The following is a 14,618-nucleotide window of genomic DNA, read 5'->3' as shown; positions in this document are numbered from 1 at the left end:
AACAGGGGCCTGCCTCAGGCAGCCTATTCTTAGCTATTAATTTTGACAAGAAAAGAAGAACTTGTTTTATGATAATCTACAAGGGCTGCAGCAGGCTAGGTCTAATAGACATCTTTACTGCAGCTTCATCACTCCCAGCGGCGCTGTATACTCCCGTGCCCTGGTTGCTGGGTCACTGCAGCGGAGGCTCCGGTTTCTTCCTAAGGTCAGTCACACACACACACCGCCCTTCCGGATCACGAGGCCGCTGATAAAGGGGAGCGTGGCCGTAGGGGGTGGGCCGTGTGCGCACTGGGGTGGACACTGATTACTGGGCAGCCGCTCCACTAGCCACCAGGTACAGTTAAGGAGCACAGGTCTGGGGGTTTTTCTCCTATATTAACCCAATTTTGTACTGCCCGCAGCGCATTGTGATTGGTAATAGGGCCTGATTCAGGTTGGATTGCAATCACAATAAGCGATCCAACTGCAAAAATTGCTAAGAGCATATGCATGTGCCTGCATGCGATCGCCTCTGCCTGTCAATCGGGGCAGGGGGGGAGAGTGGGGTCAGCAACACTCCATTTCCAAGTCAGGGATGGAGCAGTGCGGGGGCAAGGCTTCAAAATGGGGTCTGCAATGGAGGAGACACAGGGGGCGTGGTCACAGCGGCTGTATGACATCACATTCAGCCGCTGTGATCACAAAAATGGTGGCGGCTTCCTGCGCGCACATACAGTCTGCACCAGCAGGAGGCTACACCATTGTTTATGATCACGCTGAACTGCAGTGCGACTGCAATTACAGCATGGTCAAGAAGGGAGGTGTCATACTGGGTGGCCATGCCCTGTCACTGTGCAGGAGCCAGCACCGCTTACACACTAGTCCCCGGGTGCAGCCCCCAACCCCCGGGACACCCGGAGCAACAAAATGTAGATTCAGGCCACCAGGCCACGCCCCTACCTATGAAATCATGCCTCCTTTTTACCATTGCGCTGCTTATTTGCACGCACTGCATTACAATCTCCCTCGCCACCTCTCTGGGTGTCACCAGTGATAGTGACACCTCTGCCATGCTTGTAGCAGCTGGTCCAAAGATCTATGCCTCAAGCCCTGAGTGTTTGCCCTTGTGACTTGTTGATCATGATAGCGAAGCAGATGCTTACAGAAAACTGCAGGGGCTTAGATTGAAAATAAAAAAAATTGATGGGTATAAGGTAGAGAGGAGCGGGTTCGGTTCTCCGAGAACCGAATTCCCCACGAACTCCACGTTGTTTACACTGGTCTGAGGCAGGCTCGGTTGTTCCCGCCAGACTCGGAAAACCTGAACAAGGGAAAATGTCATCATCCCGCTGTCGGATTCTCGCGAGATTTGGATATTATATATAGAGCTGCACGTTGCCGCCATTTTTACTCGTGCATTGAAGAGAGAGCGGAGAGGACGTGGCTATGTTCTCTCAGTGGAAATCTCAATATCAGTGCTCAGTATCAGTGGTTACTTATTGCTGCTCAGTAATACTAGTAGTGTGTCTCTCCTGCTCAGTGTCAGTTCTCAGTAGTATCCTCATCAGTGCTCAGTATCACTGCTCATTGTCTTGTGCTGCATTGTGGTGCTCAGCATACTACAGTACATTACTAATAGTCCAGTGCTGCATCTTGCTGCTCAGTGTCAGTTCTAGTATCCTCATCAGTGCTCACTATCACTGCTCATTGCATTGTGGTGTTCTGTATACTACAGTAATATAGTAACATATAGTAACATAGTTTTTGAGGTTGAATAGAGGCAAATTGCCCATCGTGTTCAACCTGTTTTAAGTTGTGATGATTCTACATACTTGCTGAATAATGTTTTATGACTAGTTAGCTACTATAACTCATGTTACCCCCGGATTAACCTTGTTGATATTTTAAGTATTATAACCTTGGATAGCTTTTTCATTCAGAAATGTATCCATTCCTTTTTTAAATCCAATTACAGAGTCCTCCATTACCACCTTCCCTGGCAGGGAATTCCACATCCTGATTGCCCTAACAGTTAAGAACCCTTTCCTCAATTGCGTTCTGAACTTTCCTCCAGTCGCAGCGAGTGACCACGTGTTCTTTTAATAAATAATTCCTCTGATAACTCTTTGTTATGTATCTTTACATATTTGAAGATATTAATAATATCTCCTCTTAGGCACCTCTTTTCTAGTGTATACATATTCAGCCTAGTAAGTATTTCCTTATAGTCCAGTACTTTTAGGCCTTTAATCAATTTAGTCTTCAGGATCTCTCGGACTTCCATGAGCGGCAGAGTAGTGCAATGGAAGGATGCTAGGCCCATAACCCAGAGGTCGATTGATCGAAACTATCCTCTGCTATGTGCATTTTTTTTTTATAATTAAAGTAATCAAAAACTGGGATTGATATTTTGGCTCTTTTATTTTTACTTAAAGTACAATAACTTTTATCATTTTAATTTGTTTTAATAGTATATTGACAGCATTGTTTTCTTTAAAAAATGCACTTAATTTTCTTTACCCTATTACTGAAATGGTAATTGACAAAAACAAACTACATTGTCACCAGAAGAGCAATGCAAAATGTACAAGTGATATATTAAAATCATCTTCCATCTTGAATTTCAATGATGCATTGGGACAACAATTTTGTGAGAAACATCTTCACCCATAAAGAAAGATTTTCTTAATTCCTTACCTGTGTGCTGATTAGATATTACCTTGTTTTCACATTAAACAGACTTCCACATGAGAAAGCAGCAAGGATGCAGTAACGTTTATGTTTCCTGGTGTCAACCTGTATTATTTCAGTAGACATTGAAATGAGGATGCATCTTGCTGCCTTTCCAATGTAGCAAGTTTAATTCAGTAATAGGTGAAAAAACATTCCTACAAAGGTGTTAATCAGAGACTTGGCTTTGTGGACACTTTTCAGAGAGCAAATTTGTTAGCATAAAAATAAAGTCAGAAAATGAAGAGCTGTTTAATCACTCAATTGGACTTTTCTGCCAGCATAATTTTTTTTTCTCTGCAACCCACTGCTAAATTGTGCTTCCTAGCTGTTTTTTATAAAATCACTTAATCAAATCTAACTCTGATTACATCAGAGAAGGCCAGGTACCCTACATCATAAGAGGGGGTTTGAAATTTTGACTTGTCTACTTAAAGATCACCAAAATCTGATCACAAGGTCAATTACATCCCTGGGTGGGATTGAACCACCAACCTTTTGGTTAATAGCCAAACATGCTAACGGATTGCACCACAGAGACACCTCGTAAAAGTTTATTCTGACAAAGGCTAATAAGCATCAATCTAGAACGTTTCCTAGAAAAACTTTAAAAAGTCAATAATCTGGAGAGTTTTTGTAAGAAACACATTGCTACTTTCCCATGATGAGTGAGTGCTTCAGGATCTCTTGCACTTACATAAGCAGCAGAGTACTGCAACGGAAGCATGCTGGGCCCATAACCCAGAGGTAGGCAGATTGAAACTATCTTCTGCTATATGCATTGTTTTTTGTTAATTAAAGTAATCCAAAACTGGGATTGATATTTTGGCTCTTTTATTTTTACTTAAAGTACAATAACTTTTACCATTTTAATTTGTTTTAATAGTATATTGACAGTATTGTTTTCTTTCAAAAATCCACTTAATTTTCTTTACCCTATTATTAAAATGGTAATTGACAAAAACAAACTACATTGTCACCAGAAGAGCAGTACAAAATGTACAAGTGATATATTAAAATCATCTTTCCAGCTTGAATTTCAATGATGCTTTGGTGCAACAATTTTTTGAGAAACATCTTCACCCATAAAGAAAGATTTTCTTAATTCCTTACCTGTGTGCTGATTAGATATCACCTTGTTTTCACATTAAACAGACTTCCCCATGAGGAAGCAGCAAGGATGCAGTGACGTTTATGTTTCCTGGTGTCAACCTGTATTATTTCAGTAGACATTGAAATGAGGATGCATCTTGCTGCCTTTCCAATGAAGCAAGTTTAATTCAGTAATAGGTGAAAAACCATTCCTACAAAGGTGTTAATCAGAGACTTGGCTTTGTGGACACTTTTCAGAGAGCAAATTTGTTAGCATAAACATAAAATCAGAAAATGAAGAGCTGTTTAATCACTCAATTGGACTTTTCTGCCAGCATATTTTTTTTTCTCTGCAACCCACTGCTAAATTGTGCTTCCTAGCTGTTTTTTATAAAATCACTTAATCAAATCTAACTCTGATTACATCAGAGAAGGCCAGGTACCCTACACCATAAGAGGGAGTTTGACATTTTGACTTGTCTACTTAAAGATTACCAAAATCTAATAACAAGGTCAATTACATCCATGGGTGGGATTGAACCACCAACCTTTTGGTTAATAGCCAAACATGCTAACCGATTGCACCACAGAGACACCTCGTAAAAGTATATACTGACAAAGGCTAATAAGCATTCATCTAGAACGTTTCCCAGAAAAACTTTAAAAAGTCAATAATCTGGAGAGTTTTTGTAAGAAACACATTGGTACTTTCCCATGATGAGTGAGTGCTTCAGGATCTCTTGCACTTACATGAGCAGCAAAGTACTGCAACGGAAGCATGCTGGGCCCATAACCCAGAGGTAGGCAGATTGAAACTATCCTCTGCTATATGCATTGTTTTTTGTTAATTAAAGTAATCCAAAACTGGGATTGATATTTTGGCTCTTTTATTTTTACTTAAAGTACAATAACTTTTACCATTTTAATTTGTTTTAATAGTATATTGACAGTATTGTTTTCTTTCAAAAATCCACTTAATTTTCTTTACCCTATTATTAAAATGGTAATTGACAAAAACAAACTACATTGTCACCAGAAGAGCAGTACAAAATGTACAAGTGATATATTAAAATCATCTTTCCAGCTTGAAATTCAATGATGCTTTGGTGCAACAATTTTGTGAGAAACATCTTCACCCATAAAGAAAGATTTTCTTAATTCCTTACCTGTGTGCTGATTAGATATCACCTTGTTTTCACATTAAACAGACTTCCCCATGAGGAAGCAGCAAGGATGCAGTGACGTTTATGTTTCCTGGTGTCAACCTGTATTATTTCAGTAGACATTGAAATGAGGATGCATCTTGCTGCCTTTCCAATGAAGCAAGTTTAATTCAGTAATAGGTGAAAAACCATTCCTACAAAGGTGTTAATCAGAGACTTGGCTTTGTGGACACTTTTCATAGAGCAAATTTGTTAGCATAAACATAAAATCAGAAAATGAAGAGCTGTTTCGTCACTCAATTGGACTTTTCTGCCAGCATAATTTTTTTTCTCTGCAACCCACTGCTAAATTGTGCTTCCTAGCTGTTTTTTTATAAAATCACTTAATCAAATCTAACTCTGATTACATCAGAGAAGGCCAGGTACCCTACACCATAAGAGGGGGTTTGAAATTTTGACTTGTCTACTTAAAGATCACCAAAATCTGATTACAAGGTCAAATACATCCCTGGGTGGGATTGAACCACCAACCTTTTGGTTAAAAGCCAAACATGCTAACCGATTGCGCCACATAGACACCTTGCAAAAGTAGATACTGACAAAGGCTAATAAGCATTCATCTAGAACGTTTCCTAGAAAAACTTTAAAAAGTCAATAATCTGGAGAATTTTTGTAAGAAACACATTGGTACTTTCCCATGATGAGTGAGTGCTTCAGGATCTCTTTCACTTACATGGGCTATTAACCAAAAGGTTGGTGGTTCAATCCCACCCAGGGATGTAATTGACCTTGTGATCAGATTTTGGTGATCTTTAAGTAGACAAGTCAAAATTTCAAACCCCTTCTTATGGTGTAGGGTACCTGGCCTTCTCTGACATAATCAGAGTTAGATTTAATTAAGTGATTTTATAAAAAACAGCTAGGAAGCACAATTTAGCAGTGGGTTGCAGAGAAAAAAATAACATTTTAAACCTACCGGTAAAAATTTTTTCTCGTAGTCCGTAGAGGATGATGGGGACTCCGTAAGGACCATGGGGGATAGACGGGCTCCGCAGCAGACATGGGCACTTTAAGAAAGACTTTAGATCTGGGTGTGCACTGGCTCCTCCCTCTATGCCCCTCCTCCATACCTCAGTTAGAGAAACTGTGCCCAGAGGAGACGGACAGTACGAGGAAAGGATTTTTGTTAATCCAAGGTCAAGATTCATACCAGCCACACCAATCACACCGTATAACTTGTGATATACTACCCAGTTAACAGTATGAAAACAACATAGCATCAGTCCAAGACCGATGAAAACTAACATATAACCCTTATGTAAGCAATAACTATATACAAGTCTTGCAGAAGTAGTCCGCACTTGGGACGGGCACCCAGCATCCTCTACGGACTACGAGAAAAAGATTTACCGGTAGGTTTAAAATCTTATTTTCTCTTACGTCCTAGAGGATGCTGGGGACTCCGTAAGGACCATGGGGATTATACCAAAGCTCCCAAACGGGCTCCTGCGGATGACTCTGCAGCACCGATTGAGCAAACAGGAGGTCCTCCTCAGCCAGGGTATCAAACTTATAGAACTTTGCAAAGGTGTTTGAACCCGACCAAGTAGCAGCTCGGCACAGCTGTAGTGCCGAGACCCCTCGGGCAGCTGCCCAAGAAGAGCCCACCTTCCTAGTGGAATGGGCCTTGACTGAATTAGGCAACGGCAATCCCGCCATAGAATGCGCCTGCTGAATCGTGTTACAGATCCAGAGAGCAATAGTCTGCTTTGAAGCAGGGGTGCCAATCTTGTTGGCTGCATACAGGACAAACAGTGCTTCTGTTTTTCTGACTCTAGCCGTTCTGGCCACGTAAATTTTCAAAGCCCTGACCACATCAAGGGACTCGGAATCCTCCAAGTCACGCGTAGCCACAGGCATCACGATAGGTTGGTTCATATGAAAGGATGAGTCCACTTTTAGCAGGAATTGAGGACGGGTCTGCAATTCCGCTCTATCCATATGGAAAACCAGATAGGGGATTTTATGTGATAAAGCTGCTAATTCCGACACTCGCCTAGCGGAAGCCAAGGCTAATAACATGACCACCTTCCAAGTGAGATATTTAAACTCCACCATTTTAAGTGGTTCAAACCATAACCTTAACACCACGTTAAGGTCCCAAGGGACCACCGGAGGTACAAAAGGAGGCTGAATATGCAGTACTCCCTTCACAAAAGTTTGTACTTACTTCAGGAAGAGAGGCCAATTCCTTTTGAAAGAAAATGGATAAGGCCAAAATCTGAACCTTAATAGAGCCTAATTTTAGGCCCAAATTCACTCCAGTTTGTAGGAAGTGAAGGAAGTGGCCCAGGTGGAATTCTTCCGTATGAGCATTCCTGGCCTCACACCAAGAAACATATTTTCGCCATATACAGTGATAATGTTTAGATGTCACGTCCTTCCTAGCCTTTATTAGCGTAGGAATGACCTCATCTGGAATACCCTTTTCCGCTAGGATCCGGCGTTCAACCGCCATGCCGTCAAACGCAGCCGCGGTAAGTCTTGGAACAGACAGGGCCCCTGTTGCAACAGGTCCTGTCTTAGAGGAAGTGGCCACGGATCTTCTGTGAGCATTTCCTGCAGATCTGGATACCAGGTCCTTCGCGGCCAATCTGAAACAATGAGAATTGTTCTTACTCCTCTTTTTCTTACTATTATCAACACCTTGGGCATGAGAGGTAGAGGAGGAAATACATAGACCGACCGGAACACCCACGGTGTCACTAGGGCGTCTACAGCTACTGCCTGAGGGTCTCTTGACCTGGTGCAATACCTCTGTAGCTTTTTGTTGAGGCGGGACGCCATCATATCTATCTGGAACAGTCCCCACCGACTTGCAATCTGTGCGAAGACTTCCTGATGGAGTCCCCACTCTCCTGGATGTAGGTTGTGTCTGCTGAGGAAGTCTGCTTCCCAGTTGTCCACTCCCGGAATGAACACTGCTGACAGTGCGCTTACATGATTCTCCGCCCAGCGAAGAATTCTGGTGGCTTCCGCCATCGCCACTCTGCTCCTTGTGCCGCCTTGGCGGTTTACATGAACTACTGCGGTGACGTTGTCTGACTGGATCAGAACTGGTTGGTCGCGAAGTAAGGTCTCTGCTTGACATAGGGCGTTGTATATGGCCCTTAGCTCCAGGATGTTGATGTGAAGACAAGTCTCCTGACTTGACCAAAGACCTTGGAAATTTCTTCCCTGTGTGGCTGCTCCCCAACCTCGGAGGCTCGCGTTCGTGGTCACCAGGATCCAGTCCTGAATGCCGAACCTGCGGCCCTCTAGAAGGTGAGCACTCTGCAGCCACCACAGGAGAGATACCCTGGCCCTGGGGGACAGGGTGATCAACTGATGAATCTGTAGATGTGACCCGGACCACTTGTCCAGTAGGTCCCATTGCAAGATCCTCGCATAGAACCTGCCGAAGGGAATGGCCTCGTATGATGCCACCATCATTCCCAGGACTCGAGTGCAGTGATGCACTGACACCTGTTTTGGTTTCAATAGGTTCCTGACCAGAGTCATGAGTTCCTGGGCCTTTTCTATCGGAAGATAAACCCTTTTCTGGTCCGTATCCAGAATAATGCCCAAGCAAAGTCAGACGAGTCGTAGGAACCAACTGCGACTTCGGGATATTGAGAATCCAGCCGTGTTGCTGTAACACCTTCAGTGAAAGTTATACGCTGTTCAGCAACTGCTCTCTTGATCTCGCTTTTATGAGGAGATCGTTCAAGTACGGGATAATTGTGACACCTTGCTTTCGCAGGAGCACCATAATTTCCGTCATTACCTTGGTGAAAATTCTTGGAGAAAATTCTGGAGAGACCAAACGGCAACGTCTGAAATTGGTAATGACAATACTGTACCGCAAATCTTAGGTACGCCTGATGAGGTGGATAAATGAGTACATGAAGGTATGCATCCTTTATGTCCAGAGATATCATAAAATCCCCCCCTTCTAGGCTGGCGATGACCGCTCTTAGCGATTCCATCTTGAACTTGAACCTTTTCAAGTATAGGTTCAGGGATTTTAAATTTAATATGGGTCTGACCAAACCGTCCGGTTTTGGGACTACAAACAGGGTCGAATAATTTCCCTTTCCTTGTTGAAGCAGGGGAACCTTGACCACCACCTGTTGAAGATACAATTTGTGAATTGCATTTAACACTATCTCCCTTTCCTGGGGAGAAGATGGTAGGGCCGATTTGAAAAACCGGCGAGGAGGCACCTCTTCGAATTTCAGCTTGTAACCCTGAGAAACAATTTCTATTGCCTAGGGATCCACCTGCGAATGAACCCAGATGTGGCTGAAAACTCGAAGACGTGCCCCCAACTGGGCGGACTCCTTTAGCGGAGCCCCAGCGTCATGCAGTGGATTTTGTAGAGGCCGGGGAGGACTTCTGTTCCTGGGAACTAGCTGTGTTGTGCAGCTTCTTCCCTCTGCCCTTACCTCTGGCAAGAAACGACGCACCTCGTACTTTCTTGTTTCTCTGTGATCGAAAGGACTGCATTTGATAATGTGGTGCTTTCTTAGGCTGTGAGGGAATATAAGGCAAAAAATTTGATTTACCAGCTGTAGCTGTGGAGACTAGGTCCGAGAGACCTTCCCCAAACAATTCCTCACCCCTGTAAGGTAAAACCTCCATATGCCTTTTTGAGTCGGCATCACCTGTCCATTGCCGGGTCCATAGGACTCATCTAGCAGAAATCGACATAGCGTTTATTCTAGAACCCAGTAGACTAATGTCACTTTGAGCATCTCTCATATATAGGACAGCATCTTTTATATGCCCTATGGTCAATAACATAGCATCCTTATCTAGGGTCTCAATCTCTGCTGATAAGGTATCTGTCCATGCTGCCACCGCGCTACAACCCCGGCCGACGCAATTGCCGGTCTGAGTAAGGTACCAGAATGTGTGTAAATGGACTTTAGGGTAACCTCCTGCTTGCGGTCAGCAGGGTCCCTGATGGTAGCCGTATCCTGGGATGGCAGCGCTACCTTTTTGGATAAGCGTGTCAATGCTTTATCCACCCTAGGGGAGGATTCCCACCGTATCCTGTCCATTGGCGGGAAAGGATACGCCATAAGAATCCTTTTGGGAATCTGCAGCTTTTTGTCTGGAGATTCCCAAGCTTTTTCACATAATTCGTTCAACTCATGTGAGGGGGGAAAGGTTATCTCAGGTTTCTTTCCCTTATACATGTGTACCCTCGTGTCAGGGACAGGGGACTCTGTGATGTGCAAAACATCTTTTAGTGCAATAATCATATATCGAATACATTTAGCCAATTTTGGCTGTAACTTTGCATCATAGTAGTCGACACTGGAGTCAGAATCCGTGTCGGTATCTGTGTCAACTATTTGGGATAGTGGGCGCTTTTGAGACCCGAAGGTCCCTGCGACATAGGGACAGGCATGGGTTGACTCCCTGACTGTTCCCTAGCTTCAGCTTTGTCTAATCTCTTGTGTAATAAGTTTACATTAGCACTTAAAACATTCCACATATCCATCCAGTCAGGTGTCGGCGTTGTCGATGGAGACACCACATTAATTTGCTCCTGCTCCTCTCTAGGAGAGCCTTCTACCTCAGACATGTCGACACACGTGTACCGACACACCATACACTCAGGGAATCCTCTTATCTGAGGACAGTTCCCCAACAAGGCCCTTTGGAGAGACAGAGAGAGAGAGTATGCCAGCACACACCCCAGCGCTATATGACCCAGGAAAAAAACACAATAATTTTATGTTTACCCAGTAGCGCTGTATTTCCATATATATATGCGCCTAATTATGTGCCCCCCTCTTCTTTAAGACCCTCTTTCTACCGTGGTATAAGCAGGGGAGAGTCCGTGGAGCTTCCCCTCAGCGGTGCCGTGGAGAAAATGGCGCTGGTGAGTGCTGAGGGAGAAGCCCCACCCCCTCAGCGACGGGCTTCTGTCCCGCTCAAATATAGTAAAAAAATGGCGGGGGCTCTTATATATATATATATACAGTGCCTAGCTGCATATATATTTAATTTGCCAAAGAGAGGTCTATATTGCTGCCCAGGGCGTCCCCCCTGCGCCCTTCACCCTTACACTGACTGCCGTGTGAGAGGTGTATGGGAGCAATGGAGCACAGCTTTACTGCTGTGCGTTACCTCAGTGAAGCTCATGAAGTCTTCCGCCGCCTCTGAAGTCTTCTTTTCTTCTCATACTCACCCGGCTTCTATCTTCCGGCTCTGCGAGGGGGACGGCGGCGCGGCGCTGGGACGGACGGCGAGGGTGAGACCTGCGTACCGATCCCTCTGGAGCTAATGCTGTACAGTAGCCTAAGAAGCAGAGCCTATCAACTCACAGAAGTAGGTGTGCATCTCTCCCCTCCGCCCCTCGATGCAGAGAGTCTGTTGCCAGCAGGCTCCCTGAAAATAAAAAAATCTAACAAATATACTTTCTGTCAGGAAACTCAGGAGAGCTCCCTGAAAAGCACCCAGTCTCCTCTGGGCACAGTAGTAAACTGAGGTCTGGAGGAGGGGCATAGAGGGAGGAGCCAGTGCACACCCAGATCTAAAGTCTTTCTTAAAGTGCCCATGTCTCCTGCGGAGCCCGTCTATCCCCCATGGTCCTTACGGAGTCCCCAGCATCCTCTAGGACGTAAGAGAAAAATTATGCTGGCAGAAAAATCCAATTGAGTGATTAAACAGCTTCAGAGCTGCTCTGTAAGGCAAGTAAAAGGGTGTGGGCCCTGCAGCACTACCTGTAGTTTGCATTGTGCATTGGAAGCCTAGTTTGCTGTCTGTTTCCACTTCTTTTTTCTTGAGCCCCTCCCGTCTATACCCTTGTGCACTATCCTGACTTCTCCTCCCCTCTGCTTACTTTGTGCCTTCCAAAGCACAATGCAAACTACAGGTAGTGCTGCAGGGCCCACACCCTTTTACTTGCCTTACAGAGCAGCTCTTGAGCTGTTACAGTGCCCAGCTGCTGCAAGAAATCAGCGTGAATGCTTCAGGGGCTGGGGCATGGCCAACATGAGCCCCACACCGAAGGAGGGTGGGGGTGTTTAATGCGAACTAGGGGTCTCGCACAATGCGAACTACAGGTAGTGCTGCAGGGCCCACACCCTTTTACTTGCCTTACAGAGCAGCTCTGGAGCTGTTACAGTGCCCAGCTGCTGCAAGAAATGTGAACTAGGGGTCATCCAAGTGCCGCAAAAGGCCGCCATGCCCTGCACGCCCCTTTTCTCTTTTCATATGCAGACGAGGGTTGAAGCCAACTTTGACCCACTGCTTGGATGACATCGCCATATGCAAATCCATCTGCTGCAGGCCTTCCCCAAGGAATGCTTGCACTAGTTGTTGCATTTGGTTTGTTGTTTGGGGGTGCTTCAGTATTAGGCAGCCTTCTGCCCTCCCATGTTCATCTGAAAATATGTGTTCTCCCTGCAGTTGTTGTCCCCAGATGAGAGTTCCCTTGTGCTGCCTCAGTTGAATCTCCTTTACTTGACAGAGATGTGCCTGAGCAGAGGCCCTCCCCAGCCCTATCCCAAATCATACTTATTTTGCATAGGAGATACCATGGTCATGAAGACTGTTCTCCCAGGGAGCGGTTCATTCATTGCATTCTTGGTATGCTGACCCCTGTGATTTCCCCAAATGTGGGAAACTCGACTGCATTATTTAATGCGAACTAGGGGTCATCCAAGCACCGCAAAAGGCCGCCATGCCCTGCATACCCCTTTTCTCTTTTCATAAGCAGACGAGGTTTGAAGCCAACTTTGACCCACTGCTTGGATGACATCACTTGCTGCCTTTCCAATGAAGCAAGTTTAATTTAATAATAGGTGAAAAACCATCCCTACAAAGGTGTTAATCAGATACTTGGCTTTGTGGACACTTTTCAGAGCACAAATTTGTTAGCATAAAATAAAGCCAGAAAATGAAGAGCTGTTTAATCACTCAATTGGATTTTTCTGCCAGCATATTTCTTTTTCTCTGCAACCCACTGCTAAATTGTGCTTCCTAGCTGTTTTTATAAATTCACTGAATCAAATCTAACTCTGATTACATCAGAGAAGGCCAGGTACCCTACACCATAACAGGGGGTTTGAAATTTTGACTTGTCTACTTAAAGATCACCAAAATCTGATAACAAGGTCAATTAAGTCCCTGGGTGGGATAGAACCACCAACCTTTTGGTTAATAGCCTTACACACTAACTGATTGCGCCACAGCAACACTTTGCAAAAGTCCATACTGACAAAGGCTAATAAGCATTCATCTAGAACGATTCCTAGAAACATTTTAAAAAGTCAATAATGTGGAGAGTTTTTGTAAGATGTTTCTTCCATCAACCAATGAAGAAACACATTGGTACTTTCCCATGATGAGTGAGTGCTTCAGGATCTCTTGCACTTACATGTGCAGCAGAGTACTGTAATGGAAGCATGCTGGGTCCATAACCCAGAGGTAGGCAGATTTAAACTATCCTCTGCTATATGCATTTTTTTTTGTTAATTAAAGTAATCCAAAACTGGGATTGAAATTTTTGGTCTTTTATTTTTACTTAAAGTACAATAACTTTTACCATTTTAATTTGTTTTAATAGTATATTGACAGTATTGTTTTCTTTCAAAAATCCAATTAATTTTCTTTACCCGATTATTAAAATGGTAATTGACAAAAACAAACTACATTGTCACCAGAAGAGCAATACAAAATGTACAAGTGATATATTAAAATCATCTTTCCAGCTTGAATTTCAATGATGCATTGGGGCAACGATTTTGTGAGAAACATCTTCACCCTTAAATAAAGATTTTCTTAATTCCTTACCTGTGTGCTAATTAGATATCACCTTGTTTTCACATTAAACAGACTTCCACATGAGAAAACAGCAAAGATGCAGTGGCGTTAATGTTTCCTGGTGTCAACCTGTATTATTTCCGTAGATATTGAAATGAGGATGCATCTTGCTGCCTTTCCAATGAAGCAAGTTTAATTTAGTAATAGGTGAAAAACCATCCCTACAAAGATGTTAATCAGATACTTGGCTTTGTGGACACTTTTCTGAGAACAAATTTGTTATCATAAAAATAAAGCCAGAAAATGAAGAGCTGTTTAATCACTCAATTGGATTTTTCTGCCAGCATTTTTCTTTTTCTCTGCAACCCACTGCTAAATTGTGCTTCCTAGCTGTTTTTTTTTATAAAATCACTTAATCAAATCTAACTCTGATTACATCAGAGAAGGCCAGGTACCCTACACCATAAGAGGGGGTTTGCAATTTTGACTTGTCTACTTAAATATCACCAAAATCTGATCACAAAGTCAATTACGTCCCTGGGTGGGATTGAACCACCAACCTTTTGATAAATAGCTGAACACACTAACCAATTGCGCCACAGAGACACTTTGCAAAAAGTACATACTGACAAAGACTAATAAGCATTCATCTAGAACGTTTCCTAGAAAAACTTTAAAAAGTCAATAATCTGGAGAGTTTTTGTAAGATGTTTCTTCCAGCAACCAATGAAGAAACACATTGGTACTTTTGCATGATGAGTGAGTGCTTCAGGATCTCTTGCACTTACATGTGCAGCAGAGTACTGCAATGGAAGCATGCTGGGCCCA

At 43.6% G+C, this 14,618-nt stretch overlaps 1 pseudogene; it reads left to right on the top strand.

The window, feature by feature from the left end:
* Positions 1-12,538: 12,538 nt before the first annotated feature.
* On the top strand, positions 12,539-12,717 carry LOC134999460 (U1 spliceosomal RNA; annotated as a pseudogene).
* The last annotated feature ends 1,901 nt before the right edge of the window (positions 12,718-14,618 follow it).

Source organism: Pseudophryne corroboree, unplaced genomic scaffold, assembly GCF_028390025.1.
Source record: "Pseudophryne corroboree isolate aPseCor3 unplaced genomic scaffold, aPseCor3.hap2 scaffold_150, whole genome shotgun sequence".
NCBI classification, from domain to species: domain Eukaryota; kingdom Metazoa; phylum Chordata; class Amphibia; order Anura; family Myobatrachidae; genus Pseudophryne; species Pseudophryne corroboree.
Note: the sequence above shows the minus strand (reverse complement) of the source record. Positions and strands in the feature narration are given on the sequence as shown.